The following is a 27,224-nucleotide window of genomic DNA, read 5'->3' on the forward strand; positions in this document are numbered from 1 at the left end:
CCACCAGTTCTGCCCCCATCCCCACCCAGCTCCCACATCACACCAGTTCTGCCCCCCCGCTTCCCACCCCTCACCTCTGCTTCTCCAGGGGTTCTTTCCCCTTCCCTACCCTGCGGGGCTGCAGTAGAATCCCCACTCCCCTTCGAGGCTTGGGGGTGGCTCCAGGGGCTTACATTTTAGCATAGGAGAGTGGGAACAGAGCCAACCTGTTGCTCACAGGAGGGGAGTGGGGGAGGAGAGGGAGATTGAGCTTTGGTTGGCTGTTCTGCCCCTGGAGGAGGCAGGGCAGTGAGGCAGATGGCCAATCAGAAGGCAGCTTTCCCCCCTTTCTTCACCCTCCCCTGCCTTTACTCAGCGACTGAAATTTGCTATCTTAACCTCACTTTGGGGAATGGAATGTGACATATGCATAATATTTGAGAGGGGCCTCGTCCCGGAGTGCAAAAGTACAGAATGCAATCCGGCTCCGACACTCATTAAAATGCAAGGGACTGTTTCTTTGTTCTCAAGTGTAGCTTTTCAAAAAAATCTGCTGCACACCGATTGGGAAACACTGCAGTAAGGAATGAGTAGAGAGAAGGGAGGGGCCAGCATGCTGGTCTCCTCCTACACAGTGGGTCAGATGCCTGCAGATATTGTAAGGCATAAGAAAGCTCATGCAGTGTGCAGTCCCTGACTTAGCAAGGAGGAGACACCAGTAGGAGAAGGCAGCTGAATCCTCTGAGCCTAAGGAGTAAGTGGGGCCAGCAGAGAGAAATAAATTGCAACCCAGCCCCAGGAAAAGAGCTGGAGACTCCTGATAAGGAGGTGGATAATTAATTGTTTGAATTATCTACCACCAGGAGAAGACCTGGGCCTACTGCCATACGGAGAAGATACACAGAGAGAAATTGCCACCCAACTTCAGGAAGCAAGATACGTGATAATAATTGTTTGCGCTGCCCAGATCCAGGAGGAGAACTGGGGCTCCTGCCATGAGGAGAGATTTAAAGACTGAGAGAAAATGAGGGGACTGGGCACAGAGTGTAAAGGGCATGCTTCAAAGTAACCCTGAGAGCTAGAAGTACCTTTTATTTATTTGGGACTTTTTGCAGGATTTTGTAGGATTTTTGTAATAACCAAGTCATAAGGAGAGTATTATTGAATCAAGTATGCCTGAAATGGAATTATTGGCTCCCGGATAAAGGAAACTGAGGCAGGGAGTACTGCAACATCATCCTAATCCAGCAGGAGGAATTACAGTCAGGTGTGCCCTACAATAGTGGGATAGGTGCAACGGTCCACAGCAGTTGCAGGAATTGCTGCATGAGAACATGGTGCACCTGAAATATGCTGTCTAATGTGCACCATTGCAGCTTTCTACAGTGCAAATTGTACTTTGTATCCTTAGTGTAGACAAGTTTTAACTGATCTGTGGAAATTAAAGGAAAAAAATGACATTGCCCACTTCAGCTCCAGCAGATAGCACAAGTCTGACCATCTCCACTACCCCTAAACTGCAATGTCTTCTCTGCTTCTTAGTGAATGGATTTTGGAGCCAGAACTGAGATGCAACAGTTGTGTTCTACGTCCTCCTGGGTGTTCTCTTTCCTCTCTACACAGAAATAAGGAGGGTGGCAGAACATAGCCTGTTGTATATCAGCTCTATGTCACATGGGGACTCTCTTAATATTGGGGGAATACCCCAAGGGCTGGATTCACCAGGTTTATAGTACATTTGCTCTGGCGGAACCAGAATAAAGGGGCTGTAGCTTGACCATAAATCATGTCTTCCAAGGTAGAAAAGACTTAAACTATTAATCTAAAAAATAAGACGAACCCAACTCCACCACACACATATACATTCTGTTTTGGGGGAGGGGGAAGGCCTTCACAAATCATAAATTAACAAAAAGGGGAACAAACACATTTCCCCCCTCTTTGTAGATTGCCTATAAGTGAGAGCTAGGAAGTAGATGTAATTATTGGGGGGGTTGCTCAGTACTGGAGTATAACAAACACTTACAGTGCCAGTTCTACTGTGACTCAGAGGCAAGCTCTGAAGGTGCTTCAGTAGCTAGGCCTTGGTAAGCACTAGCCCTTGTGGGCCCTAATAACCACTCAGACACCTGGCTAAGGGAAAGGGTATTATACTAGGTCTTGCAAAAAAAGTTGCAGATAGTCTCGTGTGATGATTTCTTGGGGTGCCCAGGACTGTGAGTCACCTTGTTATCCACCAGTCTCCAAGGAGAGAGAGAGAGGCTTGCTGGTGCTTAACTAGGTGTCAACTCCATGATACCTCCGGTCTCTTAGCCACCCAAACAATGTCCTCTGATCTCTTACTTTGCTTTGCAGGTTAACAATAGGTGTACCCTAGTCCTTGAGTCCCTTTGAAGCATTCTCCTGTGATATCCAGCCCATCACTGGATACCACAGTTTTGCTATCTCCAAGAGGAAAGTGCACACGCCAGACTGTTTGATTCATCTGAGGATCAGTTCTTATATACCATCACAGCACTGAGATATATTTATAGTGAAAACAATCATACGTTTATTATCAACGTTTAAGATTTAAGAAATAGCGAGTAAGAATAATGGAAACAGAAAAATTACATAAAACAAAATCCATACACTCTTTCTGGAGACAAAACATAATTTTAATAGGCTAACCCAGCGGTTCTCAAACTGTGGGTTGGGACCCCAAAGTGGGTCGCAACCCCATTTTAATGGGGTCACTGGGGGTAGCATTAGACTTGCTGGGGTGGAAGCTTCAGCCCTGGGTAGTGGGGCTCAGGTTACACTCTCCCTCACCTGGGGCTGAAGCCCTTGAGCTTTGGCTTTGTCCCCCTGCCCAAGGTGGTGGGGCTTGGGCTTTGGCAAGCCTCAGGTGGGCTCTGGCTTTGGTTCCCCTTCCTGGGGTTGTGTAGTAATTTTTGTTGTCAGAAGAGGATCGCAGACCAATGAAGTTTGAGAACCCCTGGACTAACCATCCGTCTAAAGCAGTCTATTCTTACCCAAAGCCTTCTTGCAGTGTTTCCAACCAAGGCTGGTTGGGATCCCATTTTCACAAATGTAATCACACTGGCCACTTATTTCCTCAGATGCAGGGTAAAAAAGTGTCCTTTCACTTTCTTCATATATCCCCCAAAATCCATTGTTTGTCCCCAGAGTTAGCATGATCCCCTCACACTGCCACCCTGGGTTTATTCCCTGGTGTGCTGACTTCACCTGTAAACAGAGCTTCCATTGTATTGGCTTACAATGCTTAATTTACATGTATCATAGTATATCAGGGTTGGAAGGGATCTCAGGACCTCATCTAGTCCAACCCCCTGCTCAAAGCAGGACCAATCCGCAATTTTTGCCCCAGATCCTTAAATGGCCCCCTCAAGGATTGAGCTCACAACCCTGGGTTTAGCAGGCCCATGCTCAAACCACTGAGCTATTCCTCCCCCCATGTGAACTGAGGCACACAGGTGAATAGACATCCTTTGTCTGGCAACCCTGCCTTGATTCAGACTTTTTTAGGAACATGTTTATTTTTGCATATATTTCACAACAATCCTCGATGGGCCTGAGCTTTACAGATGCTAATCTGTATTCTCATTGCACATTCATTTATATTCTGCTTTTGCTTTCATCACTTTCTCCACATTTGTTTTAGAGCAAGGGCTGCCTCCTGCTCCAGCAAAAGCTTCCAAACCTTCTTAGGGCATTTCTACATGTACAGCACTGCAGTGATGCAGCTGCATCATTAAAGCGGCACCGCTGCAGTGGGTGTGGTGAAGACACTCTGTGCCAGGGGTGGGCAAACTTTTTGGCCTGAGGGCCACATTGGGGTTGCAAAACTGTATGGAGGGCCAGGTAGGGAAGGCTGTGTCTCCCCAAACAGCCTGGCCCCCTCCCACTTCTAGGCTCCTGACTGCCCCCTCAGAACCTACAACCCGTCCAAACCCCCCTGCTCCTTGTCCCCTGATTGCCCCCTCCTGGGATCCCCCACCCCTAACTGCCCCCTGGGACCCCACCCCCATCCAACCCCCCTGCTCCCAGTCCTCCAACCCCTATCCACACTCCGGCCCCCTGATAGGCCCCCCGACAGGCCCCCCTCTTCTATCCACCCCCCTCATTCCCCATCCCCTGACTTCCCCCCCCCGCAGAACCTCCGCCCCATCCAACCACCCCCTGCTCCCTGTCCCCTGACTGCCCCCTGGGACCCCCTCACCCCTTATCTGCCCAGCTGGAGTGAGACACGCTGCCACTCTGCTCGGCAGAAGCTCGCAGCCCCGCTGCCCAGAACGCTGGTGGTGCGGTGAGCTGAGGCTGCGGGGGAGGGGGGACAGCAGGGGAGGGTCCAGGGGCTAGTCTCCCCGGCCGGAAGCTATGGGGCTGGGCAGGATGGTCCCGCAGGCCAGGTGTGGCCAGCGGGCTGTAGTTTGCCCACCTGTGCTCTATGCCAACAAGAGAGAGCTCTCCTGTCAGCATGATAAAACCACTTCCACAAGCAGCAGAAGCTGTGTTGGCAGGAGACGCTCTCGCTGACATAGCTCTCACTCATGCACTTATGTTGGTGTAACTTATGTCACTGAGTGTTTTATTCACACCTCTGAGCAGCATAAATTATGTGGCAGAGTGACATAGCCTTAGGCAAATTTTAGCACATGTTGGGGATGGGTGAGTTGCTACAACTTATAGATGTCTTCCTTTTCCACTCAACCCTTTCTAGATTTTGGTCTTTAATAACTATCTAAAATATTCTGTTCATTGTAAACCCTCTGGCCGAAGCTCCTTCTTCTGGAAGCATTCTTTTTTCTGTTCCCTGTTCTTAGGATGACACAATTTGTGCAGTAATGTTTGGCTTTCCAGGCTGAAATAATGTGCAATGTATTTATTAACAGGAGATCTAAAGAAACCACTGTGGGCAGAGTATTTCCCTGAGTGACGCACCTCTTTCCCCTTCACAGAATAAAGTTTCCTATCTGAGGGTTGTTTCCTGCTGGGATTTCCAGACTATAAAAACACCATTTCTGTCCTCAGATTTAGAAAGAGACAAGGTGGGTGAGGTAATATCAAACTTATATTCTGGACTCCTCTATTTTACAAGTAGACCTGGACATCTAAGCTTCCTCTGTCAACTGACAGAGCAGCTCCTCTTAATGGGTATCAACTGATTAATTGTATATGTATACTGTTAGCCCTTGGACCAAATCAGTCAGCCCTGGAACTGTGTGTTGACCTCAGGAGGGGCTAAATTCAGGTTCTCAACCCCCACCCACATCTAGTCATCGGCCCATTTAGGTGGTGAGACAAGACATGACTGGTTGGTAAGGTGCAAGTAAGTGGGTTTATTAACTGAATACATGTGTACAAGTAAACAAGGACCCTCAACTTAACTAAAATAGTACAAAACAGGCTCGGTTGTCAATGGATGGAATATGGTATAAAGCCAGAACCCCAAAGGCCCTTACAGAAAAGAGGGATCCACAATAAGAGTAATGAGAGTAACCACACTACCATGTCTCGTTGACAGGAGAAGATAGGCAGACCCCAAGGAAAGCAGGAATCAAGCTGACAGGGCGCAGGATCAGGAACTTGGGAGACTCAGGAACCACGCAGGTGAACAGGTAAGTCGTTGGTCTTTCGCTGATCTTCTATCTTCTGTCTTCCACTCTTGACCCATGGTCATGTGTGTAGTATGCGAACCTACAGTTGATGATTACAGATGCATGTGTGTGTGAGGTCCAGATGGAATAAGTTCAAGTTCTGCAGACCTGGTCTGTCTTGGGGGTTTCTAGCAGCTGTGCTATTGTGTGGGCCACTGGACTGCTCCTCAGCTCAGAAGTAGAGGTCCCAATCAGGCTACTACCTCTGGCAGCCCTGAGGCAACAAGCAGCAAGTGGCGAGTAGCCCTGAAGGGTGGATGAATACCCTTTAAGTAACTTCATTGTTACTAGGCAGACTTTGAGTCACCTGACTCTCCCATTTTCCTGCACTTTTGGAAAAGGGCGCCAACTGTGGCATAAAGAAGGGTACCAAATAATGAGGCCAAGAACAACAAAGTAGAAACCAGTATGGCCAACATAAAACCGTAGCTGGAAATTCTTCCCCAACAGCACATTCATTTCTACTGGCATTGACAGATGGGATTCCATAGGCTCCCTGCATCCCACCAGATTTTACATTCATTACTGATAATGTAGCACTGTATATTAGAATATACATCTTAGCAGAAAATGCCTCGCTAGTCACAGGGGAGAAAAAGACCAAAGGGCAGATCCTCAGCTGGTGTAAATTGTCATAGCTCCACTGACTACAGTGAAACTATGATATTTTATGCCCGCTAAGGATCTGCACCCAAATCCCTTTCTGGCTGCTTCTGATAATATCATAGAACAATAAGAAATTAGGACATTGAGAAAGATTTTGGAATTGTCTGCACTAAAAGAAATCTTTAAAAAAAGAAGTAGTTAGGGCCTGATCCTCAAGTGTGTTGCTAAGCACTCACAATTCCTATTGAAACCAATGGGCAATGCTCAGGCGTAAGACCTAGGCCCTGATTCTCCACTACCTTATGCTTTTGGGTAGTCATTTACACCAATGCAAAGTGAGTGCAAAAGGAGCAAATACCATGATTTGAATGGTGCAGAATTAGGTGCATAAAGAGCAGAAAATAAAAGCTACACAGATATATTTAATTTTAAAAAATTCAAACTGGTACAAATAAATATTGAACTTCAAGTGAAGAAAACCAATTTAAAAGAGTAACAAACAGCTGTGGCCTCTTCATAATACCCAGCTGTTGTCTCCCACTGCATGACAATATCAGAAGTTTTCCGCACCGTTGTTTTCCCATGTGGTTCTGTTTGAAAGAATCCTTTTCATGGCTCACAGGAGAAGCCCAAATAGATTTGAACAAATTCCAAAGACCATGATCTACTGCCTGTATTACTGTCGCTTGTATGTGCAGGCAATCAGCAAATGTGAAGTCAATTCAGAAACTCTGCTGGCGTGAAAAATGTCTTGTCTATAGTTGTGGAGACATTTCTAATGTCGCATTGTGACAACAGAGAATAATATAGTAAAAGGTTTTTCTGTACCATAGAACTACAATGTCTAGCTGGGGCCCCAGTGTGTGTATTTTTTAAACTAATTTCCAGGCACAGAATGGGACACATATTGTCACTAGGGCTGTCAAGCGATTAAAAAAATGAATCACAATTAATCATGTGATTAATCGCACAGTTAAACAATAATAGAATCCCATATATTTAAATATTTTTGGATGTTTTCTACATTTTCAAATATATTGATTTCAATTACAACACAGAATACAAAGTGTATAGTGCTCACTTTATATTTACTTTTTATTATAAATATTTGCACAGTTAAAAAAAATAGTATTTTTCAATTCCCCCATGACAAGTACTGTAGTGCAATCTCTTTATAATGAAAGTTGAACGTATAAATTTAGAATTATCTGAAAAAAAAAACCTGCATTCAAAAATAAAACAATGTAAAACTTTAGCGCCTACACGTCCAATCAGTCCTACTTCAGCTAATCACTCAGACAAACAAGTTTGGTTACAATTTGCAGGAGATAATGCGGCCTGCTTCTTGTTTACAATGTCACCTGAAAGTGAGAACAGGCATTTCCATGGCACTGTTGTAGCCAGCGTCGCAAGATATTTACTTGCCAGATGCGCTAAAGATTCATATGTCCCTTCATGCTTCAACACAATTCCAGAGGACATATGCCCATGCTGATGATCAGTTCTACTCAATAACGATTCAAAGCAGAGTGGACCGACAGCATGTTCATTTTCATCATCTGAGTCAGATGCCACCAGCAGAAGGTTGATTTTTCTTTTTTGGTGTTTTAGGTTCTGTAGTTTCTGCATCTGAGTGTTGCTCTTTTAAGACTTCTGAAAGCATGCTCCACACCTCGTCCCTCTCAGATTTTGAATGGCACTTCAGATTCTTAAAACTTGGGTTGAGTGCTGTAGCTATTTTTAGAAATCTCACATTGGTACCTTCTTTGTGTTTTGTCAAATCTGCTGTGAAAGTGTTCTTAAAATGAACATGTGCTGGGTCATCATTCGAGACTGCTATAACATGAAATATATGCCAGAATGTTGGTAAAACAGAACAGGAGACATAAAATTCTCCCCCAAGGAGTTCAGTCACAAATTTAATGAACGCATTATTTTTTTAATGAGTGTCATCAACATGGAAGCATGTCCTCTGGAATGGTGGCCGAAGAATGAAGGGGCATATGAATGTTTAGCATATCTGGAACGTAAATACCTTGCAACGCTGGCTACAAAAGTGCCATGCAAATGCCTGTTCTCACTTTCAGGTGACATTGTAAATAAGAAGCAGGCAGCAGTACCTCCCATAAATGTAAACAAACTTGTTTGTCTTAGCGATTGGCTGAACAAGAAGTAGGACTGAGTGGAGTTGTAGGCTCTAAAGTTTTACATTGTTTTGTTTTTGAGTGCAGTAATGTAACAAAAGAAAAATCTACATTTGTAGGTTAAACTTTCACAATAAAGATATTGCACTACAGTACTTGTATGAGGTGAGTTGAAAAATACTATTTTAAAATAATTTTTACAGTGAAAATATTTGTAATAAAAATAATATAAAGTGAGTACTGTATACTGTATTCTGTGTTGTAATAGAAATCAATATATTTGAAAATGTAGAAAAACATCCAAAATATTTAATAAATTTCAATTGGTATTCTATTGTTTAACAGTGCGATTAATCGTGATTAATTTTTTTAATCGCGATTAATTTTTTGAGTTAATCACATGAGTTAACTGTGATTAATTGATAGCCCTAATTGTCAGGATATTAAATAATTACAATCAAGAACCAAAGAAGTATCAGAGATTAGTTTGAGTTTGTCAACATGATAACAATTGCTAATGAACCTCAAGCTAGTGACATAACTGGTGTGTAATAGGTTAAATTGTGTAACTATTTGGTTTATGAAATGTCTAATGTCTGATCTAATGTCATTCAGACATTGGGGCCAAATTCTACACCTACATTCTGAAAATCCCTTTTGAAATCAATGAGGATGAAGTCAATGGATTTACAAAGAATGCAGTTTAGCAAAGAATTTGGCCCCCAAACTATTATCAGAAGAAAATACTTACTCTTTGCATCTTATTTTTAAAGAAACATTTTAAATGTGTCATGACTGTCATTGCATTCCATTCTGCACAAACTGACATTTGTTTTCTAAAATGTGGTTGGCTTGCATATTTCATCCTGAATTTTTAATTTAATTACTAGGGGAGGGATCCTGCAAATACTGCCAAACATAGTGCTTACAACTGTAGCAGTTTCATTACCACTAGGGGGAGTATTCAGTAGTAAAGCACTATGTTGGAAGTATAACCATTTGAAAGTTTTTGCTAAAAGAGCAGGAACTTTTATTAATCTAAAACTGATTACTTATAGTTGAATTATAATGTCACTGATTGATAATGCCTCATGATGGCATCATTTATGTAATATATTAAGATATAAAATTCAAAATGTAACAAATTATAGTAAAAAAATTTACTGGCAAAGTAGAATACAAAGGTCTTGGCATACAGGGAAAAATGTCCAAAGGGAAATGTAAGTATTTCTTCTGCATTTAGTTATTCTGAAATCTGAGTTGATTAAGTAAATGGATTTTTTTTTCTTGTGATAGTGAAGATTTTATTGATCCAGTGTGATTTAATAGTGCTCAGTAATTACAGGCAGAATGTGAGCTATGTTACATCACATATCAATATTTCCACTTTAATCGTGTGGGTGAGCTGTCTGTATAAATTCTTTCTCTGACAGCAGCTCCATGTGTTTTGTACTGTACTTTACTATTTATATACAGTTTGGATTTAATCCTTCAAGGTGCTGAGCACTCTGACCCTGTTCCAGTAAAGCATTTCAACATGTGCTTAACTGAATTGGGTTCAGAGTGCTCATCCCCCTGTAGAATTGAGCCCCTTTCAAGGTCCTTTTCTGTTAACCTTCCTCACACCAGTAATCTTTACTTGCACAAAGAGTCCCTGTGATGTCAGTGGGAGCACTCCCGCACACGGGCAGCGGGTATAATAGGCTTGCAGCTGCTGCCGTGGGACACTAGGCTGGGGCTGCTTGGGCTGGGGCTCGGGTTGGTTGGCCAGCTGGGGCTGGCCTGGGGCTCCTCTGGCAGCGCGGGGGGTGGAGTGGCAGTCTGGGGTTCCAGCCGGCCCAGGCCTTCTCTGGCCACAAGAGGCAGATGGGTGGGGGGGCCTCAGAGCTTTGGCCACGTGGGGGTAGGGCCTCGTGCGGAAGGGACGGGGCTGCAGGACTAGCCTCCCGAAGGGGGAGATCCACCTGCCGCCCATGATCCCATGAAAAAGGATTGCTCACATGAGTAATACTTGCAGGATCAGGCATTATATTTTAAAACGTATAGGTGATTTCCCCATTGCATTTTAGGTATGGTCTTCATGATGTGTTCATGAAATAGTCAGGTTGTAGGTTTTCTGGGGATTTTACTATAGTTATCTAAAATATGTGTAACCCACTCAGTGTGTTGCTTTGTCCCCCTAGGGGCGACTGGGCCATGTATAGAGTGCCATACTGAGAATTATGGCTTATTTCAACAATCTCTAATGTACTAAGCCCCTCTTTTTGTCCTGTGACTGCAGAGGTGTTAATGGGCCACTCTACCTTGAATAGTCCCTTACAATGTGTGCTAACTACTTATGCTATATAATCTGTTCCACGCACATGTAAAGTCCTCAAAGCAGAAGTGGCAGATGGTCCCTAAAAGTGTGTGTGTGAGGGGGGCGGGGTGGAATGCAGACGGGTGCCTAAACTGTGGCCCTGCCCCCTGTGCTGCCCCTTCTCCCTGAGGCCCCATCCTTGTGTTTTCACAAGTTTATGAATGTCCATTTCTCATAATAAGGATTTCCTTGTTTGCACACAGTCTTGGAATACTTGTGGCAGTTCAGCCTGTGAAGGGCACTCGGGAAGGGTGCATTTAGTTTTCCCAGATTTCTAGGTGTGGGTTTAAGCCAGTTTAGTTGTTTGTGAAGAAGGATCCTAAAAATATTGAACCCAACTCTTTTTTCTGCTATTATCCTCCTGGCAGAAATGTTGCATAAGGACTGTAGGCCTCAAAAAAGTACACATCACCACTTGTTTCTAATTTTTCATTATGTACATCTAACTTGTTCTATTCCTTCTCTACAAGCTCACACAAGACACAAAAGTAGAAAATTCATCTGGAGAAAGGCCTACTTTGTCCTTCTCAGTGACACAGTACAGTCTTCATTTTGATCTCCCTTATACCTATGTAACTTCACCAGTTTCAGTGGGGTATTCCTGGTTTATAACAGTGAGATCAGAATCAAGCCCTAGATACGTTTTTAGAGGGGAATCTTCATCCTCTACCCTCATGTCCTCATACAGTCCCATACCCTTCTCTCAAGCTTGTCATCGTACTGCCTATTTAGTTTCCTTTTCGTAACCCCATTTCAGTGCCTTTTACGTCAACCTATTTGCCTAAAAGTCCCCTTCCCACACTAACCTATGAAAAATAGATTAGACAGAGGAATGCATGCCGTTCATATAGTTCCCTATGAGTCAGAGATCATCTGAGCTGACAAAACAAACACATATGGAGGAGTTAAAAAAAAAAAACAACCTCTCATCTGCCCAAGATTATTGTTAGGATGCAACATATAATTGCTGAGAAATGTATGGCTACATAAATTGCTCTTCTAGAGGAAATGAGCATGCAGGCAACATGTATTTATTTTAGTGTTGTTCAGAGATTTAATGTGTGAGATTCAAGTTTGTTTGTTTTTTAAATGCAGCTGGCTAGGCTATCCCTGGGCACATGTGACCCTGTGACTGTAGGAGGACTATAATTCCCACCAGAAGAGGATCTTAAAGTGTTGTTTGTAGTTTTCATGGTCTTGTGAAAAAAGGAAGGGCATTTGTTTCAGTGTTTGCAGAGGACTCTTAATTACAGGCAAACCATTCAGGCAGTTGTTAATGCCAGTCATCTCGGGACTAACAGCTGAGCTGACAAAGCAACCATCAAATCTATTTCCATTATTTCTGTAAGGGAAACACTGAATTTGCGTGTGTGGGTGGGTGAAAGTCGAAGAGCTTTTTGGGCACTCAGGTTTTTAAAAAGTACAATATAACAACTGGACTTGATTCTGGAGGACCTTCACATGCACAATTCCTATTGACTTTAAGGCGTGATTCACTTGTGGACAGGTAGCAGGATTCCAAATCTCTTACATAGACTGTTGGGACTGAGAAAGGAAGAAAAGGGGAGTTTGTATTCCAGTGTTTCTTTGTACGCCTTTTAGTTCTGAGTGCTTTAAACCTTGAGAGATCTACAACGCCCGGTGCAAATATGTCAAGGAAATATCTCACTGGAAAAAAGTCAGTTTATTTTCTTGGTACCTCCACCTCTTCAAACACAGGTACAATAACCCTGTGTGTCTCTGTGCACTTTGGGGTATTCTTTTTCCCCATCAGTTCATCTGGTTGATGTAAATTTCCCTATCTTGGGGTTAGCATTTCTTTTAATTCATATTCTCTAAGTGCACATTCATTTTCAAATGAAAATCTTGTAATTAGTGCAACACCATTTCAAAGAGGAAATTGGAGGGGGAGGGTAGGTGGGAACTGCAAGACAGTGCGAACTTCCTGCTGTTTGTGATAAGTGCTCTGTAACCATAGTCTTTAGAGAAAGCAAGAGAAAGGTGACTGTGTGCAGCTTGACTCTTGTCAAATTTACGTTTAACCTCTTCTTTACTTTCCTGGCACATTCACGACAGGAGGGCATGGGCAGCAGGTGAACCAGCAGTTGGGGAAGGCTAGCTCTCTCCCCCTCCACCCAAAGCCCCTCTCCTCCTGTTTTGCCCCTCCCCCGCTGGAGCCCAGAGTGGCCGAGCCCCACCACAGCCCCTGGATCCCCTGTCCCAGACCAGCACCCCCAGCCCTGGAGCACCAGGCAGGCTGTCAAGGTTCCTTCCCCACTCTGAACTCTAGGGTACAGATGTGGGGACCTGCATGAAAACCTCCTAAGCTTACTTTTACCAGCTTAGGTTAAAACTTCCCCAAGGTACAAACTATTTTACCTTTTGCCCTTGGACTTTATTGCTGCCACCACCAAGCGTCTAACCGGGTTTATTATTGGGAAAGAGCCGTTTGGAAACGTCTTTCCTCCCAAAATCCTCACCAAAACCTTGCACCCCACTTCCTGGGGAAGGCTTGACAAAAATCCTCACCAATTTGCATAGGTGACCACAGACCCAAACCCTTGGATCTTAAGAACAAGGAAAAAGCAATCAGTTTCTTAAAAGAAGAATTTTAATAGAAGTAAAAAGAATCACCTCTGTAAAAATGAGGATGGTAAATACCTTACAGGGTAATTAGATTCAAAACACAGAGAATCCCTCTAGGCAAAACCTTAAGTTACAAAAAGTCACAAAGACAGGAATATCCATTCTATTCAGCACAGCTTATTTTCTCAGCCATTTAAAGAAATCAGAATCTAACGCATCTCTAGCTTGATTACTTACTAAGTTCTAAGACTCCATTCCTGTTCTGTCCCCGGCAAAAGCATCAGACAGACAGACCCTTTGTTTCTCCCCCCTCCAGCTTTGAAAGTATCTTGTCTCCTCATTGGTCATTTTGGTCAGGTGCCAGCGAGGTTGTCTTAGCTTCTTAACCCTCTATAGGTGAAAGGGTTTTCCTCTGGCCAGGAGGGATTTTAACGGTGGTTACCCTTCCCTTTATATTTATGATACAGGCGGCACCACCGCAGTGCCCCTGACCCCAGCCAGGCGGGCGGCACCGCAGCATCCCCAGCTGGAACACCAGGTGGGCACCAGCCCTAGCTGCCCCAAGTTCTGGCGGCAGGCTGTCCAGCCCAAGCCCCAGCCTGGGCCACGAAAGAGCAGGAACTCACAGGCACTCCTGGGGGTGGAGCATGGGCAGGGCACACCAAGTCGTTTGGGGAGGCTCAGCGTCCCCCCGCCTATTATACCCACTGCCCATGCAGGAGGGACCTGATTCTCCACCCTTTTACCAAGATTGACACCAGCATAATCCCATCCATTTCAATGGAGTTACACTGGTGTAAAACTGAAGTGAAAGAGTGGAGAATACCCATATCTTTAACTGTGTCAAGTATTTCAGGAAAAAATCCTGCACTAGCAGGAGAATGAACTAGATGATCTATTCTAACAGACCTTTTTATTTGGCTATTCAACATAAGTCCTGCCTCATTTTTACCTTTTCCCATAAAAATACCATACTATTTCCTCCCATCCCCCAGCCAAAATAAATGCTCTCTAGAGCCAAATAATGGCAGCCCCAGTATGAGTATATTGGTGGTGAAAGCGTACAAGGAGCCCCTGTCCTCCAGGGCTCCTGTGCAGCATTTTCCAAGCACATTGTATATGATAAGGGAGAAGGAACCAGAGAGACAGTGACGGCCAGAGGAGGCATGTGTGGGTAATATTACTATTGTTCACATGCACACAGGAGGGGTGGGAGGGGAGTAGAGATTGTCCGAAAAATTCTGATGAAACCCTATCCTGTCAGAACATGTGGTTCTGTTGAAATCAAAATGCTTTGCAAAATCAGCTTGATTTTGCCAGAATTTAGTTTTAGAAGAAAACCAGGGGGGGGAAAGTTCCAACATTGTTGAGATGTCCCATTTTGACTTTTTTGGAATGAAGCATTTTGATTTTGTTTTGAAAGGACTTATTCTGTGTTATAATATAATGCAACATTTAAAAAAAGTTGCAATCAAAACAAAGTGTGTAGGGTAAAATCTTTTATTGGATCAGCTTCTATTAGTGAGAGAGACAAGCTTTGGAGCCACACAGAACCCTTCTTCAGGTCTGGGAAAGGAACTCCCAGCATCACAGCAAAATGCAAGGTGGAACAGATTGTTTAGTGTAAGTAGTTTAGTGTAAGTAGCACATATTGTAAGGGATCATTCAAGCCAGAGTGGGCCATTAACACCTGCAGTCATAGAACAAAAATGGATATTTACAGACTGTTGTAATAAGCCATAAATCCAGTCTCTCTGTTCAATCCATGATTTTTAGTGTTTAGCAGAGTTATGAATTTAAGCTTCCAGGCTCATCTTTTGAAAGTGTTGTGCAGGTTTCCTTTGATTATGAGGACTGATAGATCAGACAGAGTGATTGCTTTGAAAAAAAAGTGTTCACCCACAGGTGATAGGTTTTTTTTTGTCTTTTAGCATTTTCCTGTGTGAGTTCAAGAGTGGAGTGATTGTCTGGTTTCACCCACATAGTTGTTATTGGGGCATTTAGTGCATTGGATGGAGGAATTACCTCACCCACTTTGTCTCTCTTCCTGTACCCAACACGGCTATAACTGCAGAACCACTGCTTGTATCCTCAAGGCTGAGCTAAATGGAATTGCAAGAGAATGTGAAAAATGGCTGCTGATTCCCTGCTCAGTCAGAAGCAAAATACATCCTCCAGCTCCACATCATTCTTCATCTTCCAGTAGGGAATGTCCTGTGCCTGGAACAGATGTGAAAAATGGTGGTCATGTTTACTGCTCTGCAGCTGCAATGAGCTCAGCCATGCACACATGTTTCTCTATTGCTAGACCATCTCCACACACCACAGTTTGGTTGGTACTACTTGGCATTTTTCTCTGCTTTCTTAAGGCAGCTGAATTTGAGCTGCTGGTTTAAAGCACCTCTGAAAATTGACTGCTAGGTGTCTTAAGTACCCTAAAACTAAGATGCCAAAAAATCAGTTTTGAAAATGTTAGCTTAAGTGATTTGCCCAAATCAGTGGCAGAGCCCACAAGTAGAAGTCAGGAGTCCTGAATCCAGCCCCTTGGTCCCCTTGAAACATGCAGTCATGGTCTCATTCCAGAAGTCTCATTATTCACTTTTATTTAATGAAGAACTGCTTTGCAATGGTTAGCAACCCATCTTCCAAATTAAATCCATTTCAATAAACAGTTCAAAGTTAAATAAGTAAAGGTCCAGTGTGCCTTGTACTACACATAAACCCTATACTTGATTAACAGATTAAAAGGAGGGATACTTAAAAAATTTTTGCAGCACAGAGGAACATAACTGAGTATTATCAAAGTCAGGCTTAGGCCACTACAGTCCTTGTCAAACTCAATTCCCAGGTGTCCCTCTTAAAAGCAGGTCTTCATATGGTGTTAGTTTTCATGATCCCGGGACAAGTGTAAAGGCCCCTATTTTGACATTTGCAGAGGGTCCTATATTATTGCTATTATTTGTGTTACAGTAGCACCTAGGGTTTGTCTACATTGCAATGTAAGCCCAGGCTCAGACTCAGGCTCAAGCCAATCCCTGTCTCCTTCTGTCTACACACAAATGGAGGAGAGGAAGGTGATCAGGAACAGTCAACATGGATTCACCAAGGACAAGTCATGCCTGACCAACGTGATTGCCATCTATGATGAGATTACTGGCTCTGCGAATATGAGGAAAGCAGTGGACGGGATATACCTTGACTGTAGCAAAGCTTTTGTTACAATCTCCCACAGTATTCTTGCCAGCAAGTTAAAGAAGTACGGATTGGATGAATGGACTATAAGGTGGATAGAAAGCTGGCTAGATCGTCAGGCTCAACGAGTAGTGATCAACAGCTCGATGTCTAGTTGGCAGCTAGTATCAAACGGAGTGCCCCAGGAGTCAGTCCTGGGGCCGGTTTTGTTCAACATCTTCATTAATCATCTGGATGATGTGTTGGATTGCACCCTCAGTAAGTTCACAGATGACACTAAGCTGGGGGGAGAGGTAGATATGCTGGAGGGTAGGGATAGGGTCCAGAGTGACCTAGACAAATTGGAGGACTGGGCCAAAAAAAATCTGATGAGGTTCAACAAGGACAAGTGCAGAATCCTGCACTTAGGACAGAAAAATCCCATGCACTGCTACAGGCTGGGGACTGACTGGCTAAGCGGCAGTTCTGCAGAAAAGGACCTGGGGATTACAATGGACAAGAAGCTGGATATGAGTCAGTGTGCCCTTGTTGCCAAGAAGGCTAACGGCATATTGGGCTGCATTAGTAGGAGCATTGCCAGCAGATTGAGGGAAGTGATTATTCCCTTCTATTCAGCACTAGTGAGGCTACACCTGGAGTATTGCGTCCAGTTTTGGGCCCCCCACTACAGAAAGGATGTGGACAAATTGGAGAGAGTCCAGTGGAGGGCAACGAAAATGATTAGGGGGCTGGGACTCATGACTTACGAGGAGAGCCTGAGGGATCTGGGTTTATTTAGTCTATAGAAGAGAAGAGTGAGGGGGGATTTGATGGCAGCCTTCAATTACCTGAAGGGGGGTTCCAAAGAGGATGGAGCTTGGCTATTCTCAGTGGTGGCCGATGACAGAACAAGGAGCATGGTCTCAAGTTGCAGTAGGTTGGATATTAGGAAAAACTATTTCACTAGGAGGGTGGTGAAGCCCTAGAATGGGTTACCTAGGGAGGTGGTGGAATCTCCATCCTTAGAGGTTTTTAAGGCCCGGCTTGACAAAGCCCTGGCTGGGATGATTATTTGGGGTTGGTCCTACTTTGAGGAAGGGGTTGGACTAGACGACCTCCTGAGGTCTCTTCCAACTCTAATCTTCTATGAAATCATGCCAGTAAGCCTTCTGGGCCCAGGCCCTAGAACCCAGCACAAGGGGTAGTTCTGAGCCTGAGTCCCACTATGACTTGGATTCACAGTGTAGTGTGGACACAGCTTGAGCCCAGGTCCCGCAGACTTGTGTCCTCCAGCACTATCCCACAATCCCATCTGGCAGATGTGGGGCAGGTGACACCAAGATGCTGGTGTGCATTCTGCCATTGGTAGATATATGTTGCTACCTGCAGCTTGTAATAAATTTTGCATTGAGTCATAAGTCAGATATCTGTTCCACTCATATATGAATAAGAAACATGAAACAAACTTACCAGGCTCTGGGGCTACTTCTGCCTCTTCTGGTTTTGCTGACAGTTCTACAGTGGGCTGCTCCTGGCGGGTGGGAGGAGGGTGGAAGAGGTCAAAATGGAGAGCAGGAAGCAAAAATAGCAGTTAAGTATTTAAAATTACTTTTTTACTTGGTGCTTGCACATTCTTACAAAGATGTGCTGGGGTGTTGGAAGGCAGTATAAGGTTGTTATTTCTTTTAGTTCATCACACTATACAAAGCAGCCATGCCACAGCATAATGAGTCACTTGTAAACAGTAAAACTACCATGGGGAGGGTGAAGTGTAGTGCAATGACTGAAATACACCTGGGGGGTTGTATGCAGTCCAGAAATGTGCAGTTCTTTGAGTGTTTGTTTTATCATGTGTGTTTGCCTGTAATCCATAGGTAAATGGGGAAGGTTCTGTTGTTGGGGTGACCACACGCAATTCTGTCTCGTGGCCTGACTTGGTTCCCTCTGTTAAGGCCACACCTTGGTCTGTGGGACATATGCCAGTACTTGCCCTGGCCATGTCCTATTTGCTGCCCTGGGACTCCACTTCTTCACTGACTGGAGTTTTCTTAATCCTTGCCCAGTTCCTGCTTCAGCTGGGTCAGGACCCAGGTTTGGTTCTAGCCTGTTGTTGTGTATCTCCATGATAGGAGGTAATTCATAGAGTACCTAAGATACCCGTTTGACCACCCTGTACAGTCCCTTGTACTTCTGTTGTAACTTGGCACTCAAACTCCTCTTCTTTCTGAGATCCCTGACCCAAACTAGCTCACTCCCCTTGTATATCTGCTTAACACCTGCTCAAGTAATACCTTAGCAACAGTCTATGCCTTGTGGTCAGGCAGTGATTGAACAGATTACTTCTCATTGTGGTCATAGGCTCCCACAAAGAAGTAGTGACTGTGACTGCCTCTCAGTGAGAGGTAGAGGTTCCAGAATATCCATAGCTACCCTCTCCAACCATGCCATGGGTGCTCTGAGTGTAGTATGTGCTGTCTTATGGGCCCCTCAGGTATAGCAAGACTTTACCCAGTCCTTAACAGATCTACCCCATCCAGGCTGATGTTGAACCCTTTGCATAAGCTTCTCTATCCCCAAAAGTCCCACAGTCTTGTTGCTATATAGCGCCTTCAGAATCTCAGGCACCAATCCTCTTGGGACCACTAGGTGAGAGTAACGGCCCATGTTCTCCATGGCCTTTGAGTGGCTAACCAGAAGCCCTTGCTGTAGGTGTAAGTGAGGCCAGGCTTCTCTGTATTGGCGTATACCTGGATCTGCCTGTACCTCTTCTGGCAGATCTGACAGTCTTTCTTCCTTCCTGTGCTACCTGTTCCTTGTCCTTTCTATCCCAAGACCAGCCAATCGACTCCCAGAAAATGGAAGCAACCACCCTGATTCAAGTACAGCCGCCTGGCATTTAACACTTCCATTTTATTCTGACCACCAAGCTGTAAACAGTGAACTGTCTCCTGTGTTTGATGTGGCCACCAAAAAGAAGTAGTCTTTTGCAAAGCACACTGAGATCTGGTCAAGGGTCCATAACAATAAACCTTTTGTTCTTAAGTCTAAATTAAATTAGTCTAGGTTATTTAAAATGTGACATACACCTCTACCCCAATATAACGCTGTCCTCAGGAGCCAAAAAATCTTACTGCGTTAAACCGTTAAACCGTGAAACCATGTTATATTGAACTTGCTTTGATCCACCGGAGTTCACAGCCCTGCCCCCCCCGAGCGCTGCTTTACCGTGTTATATCCGAATTAGTGTTATATATCGGTCGGATTATATCACGGTAGAGGTGTATTTCAAACCTCCCTACATATAAATATATATTCCTTCAGGCAGCCACCAAGTAAATGCTGCCTTTATTTTCTTGGCACATCTTGTTTTTATTAAGTGACAAGGCTGTGTGGTCATATGATCACAAAGTTCTGTTTAGAATATTAATAAAATAAATATATTAGGCTAAAATTGTACCCAGGCCTGCAAGATATGTTCTATCCAGGATGCAAGACGTGTGCTCAGTCCTTCCTGTGAGTTGCTGAGAACCTTTAACTCTCACAAAAACAAAAGACAGGGAGTTGAGGGTGCTCAGTACCTTGCAGGATTAGTCCACTAAGCCTTTGAAAGATTACATACATTGTATGTAGCAGCAATAAGACATCAATATTACTAAAATCTAAAGACCCAGTTCAAAAATGTCAGGCATATCATTGCACAAGTATTTTAATATCTATAAAAAACAACCAGAGCAGTGTGAGCCAAATTTGCATTTCACAGCTAAAAATCAATGCCTCTCTGCACAGCTATGAGAACACATCAGAATAACAATGAGATACTTTGGCATATTAATACATTTTAAAAACATTATGTAAAACCTCCCTTGCTTTTTCAGGTGAAATCTTGTAGAGACAGCTCTCCATTTATGCTGGTTAAGCCTGCCACATATCTCCTATAAATCTATCTCTACTAATTACAAAGCTGCAATAAGTGAGGATTTTAACATTTATTATTTAATTTAATATTTCAATGTAATTACTAATGCAGATCCCCAGTGCTGCAGACTGATCTGCAAGCTGCATCTGCACCTGGGTGGAACTACACTGACTTTTGATGGGCCTCTGCTCGCATGGATCAGCTTGCAGGATCAGGGCCTTAATTATTGCCACAATGCATTGTAGTAACTAAGGCCTCAAAATTATGGGTTATGACTGTTTTAAGAATTGACAGGTATCAAGGCCTTTTGGAAAATATAGAACAGAGCACTGAGAGAATAAAAAACTAAGGTCTAACAACCAGATTCCTTCAATAAGTCTGAGAAAACTCAAAGTTTATTGCAGTCTTTTGCAAGAGTGTACTGCTGATGCTTCTAAAGAGACTTCCTGTCTTTAATCTCTTTGAACGAAGGAATTAAAAATCATATTACATTAATATCTAACGTTGCTATTAGATGTGCCAGATGCTTATTAAAATGGGAATCAATATTAATTAAAATTTGTATAAAAGGGAAGTCAGCTATAAGTGATACAGCTTTGGACAATATATTGTGAACGTTAATGACAGGGTTTACCTCTTGGGCAGTCCTGGTGAGGGGGTGGTAAAGAAGACTTTATTTTTGATAAAGTGAAGTAGTATGGCTAATGTTTTCAATCAAGCATGCTTATGCTATCAATTTAGTAAATTCGTCTGTGTTGAAAGAGGCAGTAAATAAAAAACTGAAACCAAATACTGTATTTATAAAGACACTTGACCACAGAGTGGAATAAACAGAAATGTAACTGGTTAATAATGCCTGGACTCAGCTCAGCTGTACATACCAAGGTCTTTACCATTATCGTTAAAACAAGGAGAACACAAATGGAAGATTTATATAGCTGTTTGGGCTTGCTGCAGAACAGTTCTTGAAGTGACTTTGCATTATATAATGGACTGTTCAAACAAGTTTAAAGAGCATCAAAGAATTTGGAGGGACTTTCTATCAATTATAGGAATTGTAAACTGGACATTTTGACAGCTAGCAGGGTTGATGGAGACACTGCAACATGAGCCAGCACAGAGCCCACAGAAAGTGATTTTCAGAGGTAAATTGCTGACCAGAGCAAACCAGCCTGTGTTCAAGGTATGTCCCAAGATGGTTGTACCAACAGTTATGGCCTAACTGGTCCTACACAGGCTGGTGTGTTACATAAAGAGACTGGAAAATTTCAGTCCCAGTTGCAAGAATACAAAAGCTGATATCTTGTTTTCTGTTGGGATGGTGAGAGAGGACTATTTTCATTTTGGATAGACATTTCAAATCTTTGGAAGAAGCATGGGTCACTGTAGCAGAGTAGTCACCCGCTCCTGCCCTGAAGGGCTTGAAATCAGCCCTGGGAGAGGGTTGCTCCTAGGAAAAGCAGCAAGCCTCGGCTGATTGGGAGAAACAGCTGCAGCCACACCCTAATCAGGGTCCAGCTGGCGTTTATAAGAGGGCAGTGGGCCAGGAGGACAGTCTCTCTTTAGAGCAGTGGTTCCCAAACTTGTTCCGCCGCTTGTGCGGGGAAAGCCCCTGATGGGCCAGTTTGTTTACCTGCCGCGTCCACAGGTTCGGCCGATCGCAGATCCCAGTGGCCATGGTTCGCTGCTCCAGGCCAATGGGAGCTGCTGGAAGTGGCAGCCAGTACATCCCTCAGCCTGCACCACTTCCCGCAGTCCCCATTGGCCTGGAGCAGCAAACCGCGGCCACTGGGAGCCGCGATCGGCCAAACCTGCGGACGCGGCAGGTAAACAAACTGGGCCGGCCTGCCAGGGGCTGTCCCTACACAAGCAGTGGAACAAGTTTGGGAACCACTGCTCTAGATGTTGAGAGGGAGGGGTCTGACTGCTGGGAGCTGAGCACGGTACCTAAAGTAGAGCAGGGCTGGGGAAAGGCCAGAGGAGCTGGGGAGCTCTGGCCTGAGAAAGCCCCAGGCTGCAGGCCTTGATGAAGGACTAGGAAAAGGGTACTGGGGTTGCAGAGGGCAGCCCAAGGGTAGGCAGAAGCAGCAGGTCCAGACCCTCCTTGACGATGATGAGTGGCAGTTAATGATGAGTCCGCCCCAGGGAGCGGGGGCTAGATGGTGACTGGCAGTAGCCAAAGACTGAGGCGAGGTGGGGATAGAGGGTGGGGGTTACCCAGGTGGGGAGACCCAGATCTGTGGGGGTACTGCCAGGGGGCAGCAGCCCAGTGTGAAAGGGGCACCGGGGTCCGGGAGGGACTTGGGGCCCAGTGGCAAGCGGGACACTGGCCTGCAGAGGGCACTCTGGAGGCTGGAAACACTAATTCCCTGGACTACCAGGAGGAGGCGCTGCAGGGGTGAGCCACAGTCACCATCTGATTGGTCCCTGCTAGGACATCCAAGAAGAGGAACCAAGTTGGATCATCCAGCAGAAACAGGATAAAACAGCCTGTGACCTTCAGCACATTGCTTCCCAAAAGTCAGAGACACTTGGAAAGGAGAAGACGGAGGTCCTTGACCATCCACCTGGGAGTCCTCCTGGTGACATCAAGTACCCATCTCAAGTACGCAACTTTAACTGCCTTTCTGTTTTCTAGTATTGGGTTGCCTGCTAGTGCACTGAGAAAAGACTTCTCTGTCCTTTACTCCATTTGTGACCAATAACTGAGCTGAACGCTGATGGCTGAGCAAAGATCTGGTGATAAGTAACACACAGACTTTCCCTTGGGTGATAACACAAATCAGTCAATTGACCACTTCCTGAAACTGGGTACTTAATTAGTAGGGAAGTGTCGATGCTTGTGTACATATTTAAAGATGGTCACAGAAGTGTCTTTTTTTTTTTTTGTAACTGATTCCAATCAAGATTGTTGTAAGGTAGCTTTAAAACTGAACAAGTTACCATTGTTAACTAAGATTGTAGAACGCTGTACTTGTGTCTACCATTGTTTATGGTTTCTTACTACCTTTCAAGTTCTAGATGATATAGACATAAAATGAGACCAAGTGTACAAGCGTTTTGAACTGCACTCAGTCTGTCATAACTGTAAGAGTTCATGTTAGATAGTTAGGAGTGTCAGTCAGATCCTGGGGCCATATCTTTCACAGGCAAATAGATTAAAAGGGTTGACTATTATACATCTATTGGGTAGGAGACCTTAGTGAATTGGCATGTAAATAATTGACCAAAATCGTTTTGTGATCTATCTTTGAATTGTTTTTCCATCTGTTGTGTTAGCAACACCAGAACTGAACCAACTGACACAAGTAAGGCCCTATTCTGAGGAACTCGGTCAAAAATCTAAACAAAATTACCTTCAAGGTAATTATTGAGTGTTTTTATTTTATTATATAATTAGATTCTGAAAACCAAATGTTCCTATCAAACAACTTTTTAATTCATGTAGCCAAATCTTAGTCCAATATAGTTTTTGCCTTTTTATATTCTATACTGTTATTTGCCATTAAGGATATTTAATAAACCCTATCAAACTAATCTGAATCTTGTGTCCCAAACAATTGAAATTAAAAAGCCCTAAAACAGATCAGCTAAAGCAGTTGCTTAATTAAGGTTTTGTTTTATACCCTATCTTTCTTATAGTATGCTAAGTAAGTTATCCTTGTGTGGGTATATACACACACCTTATTTAAAATTTTATATGGTAAATGGGTTTAATCTTGATGAACTTTAAAGTAACTTTTCTCTACTAAATTTTGGATTTTAGAAGATAAGCTGTTAGACCAATAGACCAGTTCAAAAATAGAAAGACTACTATGATTACCTTGTTTCCAAGAAGAAGATTAGTCTGGGTTTAGATTAGCAGAGGAAAAAGTGACAATGACAAAAATTATAAGTCTGAATTTATTTTTAGTTTGCTGAAGGCCTGATTTTGTTTTGTTGGTGTACTAGGGTTTTTCCCCCATTAGCTATTTTTATAGGGGGTTATATTTAACTTTCCATAACCCAGATAAAACTATGCTAGCTTACTCAAAAGTAGTCTTAGGTGTCTTGATTTTTTTTTATTATCTAGACCACCATTCACTGATATGTAAAACACTGAATACTTTTTAAATTGCCTGCTTGCCTGGGACTTTTTCCAAGTTGGTGCTCACTAACAAGGACCTATTCAAACTTGATTAAACTAAGTTGCATTGCTCCAAACTCCAAAGTGAGCCTCACACCTGATTTGTCTGCAGATCTCAGAGGGAGTCACTGAGAAGTGGAGTGAGCAAAATTCATAAACTTTAAGAATCAAGGGTAAGGTTGAGAAGCCTTCCCTTACAGGTCTACAAGCCATTAGAGGGGAGGCAGACTTATCAGAATCTCCAAGACAGACAACAAACAGGCCATGCCAGCTTTAGAACCATTTCTCCCTGTACCTGAAGGTTGTCTGCTCATGAGAACTTAGGGCTGTGCTAGCATATCATTGCCATCTGTCTCCTTGACTGCAATTCCAGCTCCAACTCTACAAAAGTCTAGAAGACAGAAAGCTAAAGCGTTGGTGACCCTCGGTCTTATTTTTTCCTCTCTATTTTAGATCTTTTGTTTTTATTAGCTGGAGATTTCCCAACTGTTTTCTCTTTATTTTCAGGATGTGGAAGTGAGTGTGGCTGTGTGTATACATGTGCATGGGGAAGCCACATGAGGAAGGCATCAGAAAGAAAAGTTTCAACAGCTCTAAATATTGTCTCAAGACACTTGTTAAAGAGTGTTCTGTGTGTAAAAGTCCTGAGAACCTTGAGATTGTCATTTGTCTTTTCTGGTAAACAAGAGTTGTTAAACTTCTCCTTATCAAGAGTGTACTGTTAAAGTTTGTTTTATAATACGTTTGCTGGGGGCATTGGTGGAGTGGGAGAGGGTTAGCGACCCCATAGTAACTGAAGTCCGGGTAGGTAGTTTCTAATTGACTCTGAGGTTGTGGCCCAGACATTAGGTGGTAGTTTGGTTTCAGTGTTAAGGTACTTAACTAGATTCAAAGCATAGGTTTGTTTAATTTGGTAAAATGGTTTAATTGGGATTTTTAAAGCTCACAGGCAGCAAGCTTCTTAGAATTTATGTAAGGACTGATTATTTTTGGTATTTGATTAATTCCAATCTATTGTGGAGACTAACTTGAAACTGGGTTTGTTTACTGTAATTTGTTAAGTAAAAACAACATTTAGTATTATGAATAGTTTGGTTCTGGTGATATGTTTTCTTGAATTTATTTTAGCTTAAGAGTTTCAACAACATTTATAAGCCAGAAACCAATAATGAGTCACATTCCTTTCAGTAGGCCACATGGGACCAGAAGCTTTTAGGGTCTGGGATGGCTACAACCCTGTCAGTCTGGAAGCCGTCTAGTTCCTTCTAATGAGTCTGGTTCTCACAGAATCGGTGCCTGAAGAGGAAGGAAAAGTTGACTTATGTATTGATTTGGGGAATCTTCTATATACTGCTTATGAATTCTCCAGTTTGAAATTTGAACTGCCTGTATCCTTATATCTTATGGCTGTCTTTCAGAGTATTCTTACATCATAACCCTTGTGCTGAGGAGGGAAGGGACAGACATGTATCTGGCTTTAAATAGGATGATTGGTAAAAGTTATAAGAACCTGAATAGTCATTTAGACCATCACAGAAGAGTGGAGTAGCTGTAATCTGGATGGAACAAGCTCTACCCAGCTTGTCTAGAGAGCTAGTGTTTGGAGGAGTGGATTTCCCGCAAAGCGTGACCCAAAAAAAGGTACTGATACTAGCCTTTAAAACCAGAGATTGGATGGATCAGAAAGTGAGACAAAGGAAGCCTGGGCAGGCGAGGAACAGAGGGCATGATTTCATAGCAAAGGGACCAGCCAACAAAGAAGAAAACTGGCTGCACAGGAAAGAAAGACTCCATGGTTGAGAGGAGAAATTGTGTGCAGAAGGGGTGGGGATCCTGGACTCCTTAGAGCAGTGGTTCTCAAACTTTTGTACTGGTGACCCCTTTCATATAAAAAAATCTGAGTGTGACCCCTCCTTATAAATTAAACACTTTTAAAATATATTTAATGCCATTATAAATGCTGGAGGCAAAGTGGGGCTTGGGGTGGAGGCTGACAGCTTGCGACCCCCCATGTAAGAACCTTGTGACCCCCTGCGGGGTCCCTAGCCCCAGTTTGAGAACCCCTGCCTTAGAGGATTCTGATGTAAGCTCAAAGAATATTCAAGAGTGCTAAGGAGACTGGGGCAGGGAGATGCGTACAGCTGTTGTTTTTATCTGAATCAATATACTTCCTGTGCTAGCTAATGTAAAGAGTGACTGGTTTGGAAGAACCCTATGTGTCTATTATGTGGGCCACTATCAAGTGTCCCTGAAGAGGTGAACTGTAAACCCCTAGTGCCCACAAGGTTAGAGCTCTGGGAAAGGGTGTGATAAGCTATTAGGGAATTTGGGGGTTAGCGCTGGTCCTGGGGACCTAGGACAGCTGGGCCCTGCGATACCATTTCCACAAAGGAGTAACAGGCAGAAAGCCTATGCCTAGAAAGTGTGTTAGAGGGGCCAAGGAGGGAGACAGGGCTGTAGCCTACTCAGACCCAGGGAAGCTTAAGAGCACATGGGCCCAGTGTGGTGGGACAGAAACACAGCAACCTGGTGAGTGTTCCGGTGAGGGAGCACTAGCAGGGTTTGATTGTACATTGATTGACAGTACATTGATTAGCCTTATTGGAACTGAATTGTTTTTGAATTATTTGTCTGGAGTCTGTCCTTGGAATCCAAAGACTGTTTGAGCAAGTAGTAC

General features: G+C 43.6%; 1 long non-coding RNA gene across 1 annotated transcript; it reads left to right on the plus strand.

The window, feature by feature from the left end:
• Positions 1–4,359: 4,359 nt before the first annotated feature.
• LOC140905087 (uncharacterized) lies at positions 4,360–25,521 on the plus strand. The gene is made up of 5 exons (XR_012156739.2): positions 4,360–5,030; positions 5,507–5,600; positions 22,856–23,026; positions 23,701–23,784; positions 25,055–25,521. It is a non-coding gene; the product is annotated as an uncharacterized LOC140905087 (long non-coding RNA).
• The last annotated feature ends 1,703 nt before the right edge of the window (positions 25,522–27,224 follow it).

This window comes from Lepidochelys kempii, chromosome 1 (genome assembly GCF_965140285.1).
Source record: "Lepidochelys kempii isolate rLepKem1 chromosome 1, rLepKem1.hap1, whole genome shotgun sequence".
In the NCBI taxonomy this organism is placed as follows: Eukaryota; Metazoa; Chordata; order Testudines; family Cheloniidae; genus Lepidochelys; species Lepidochelys kempii.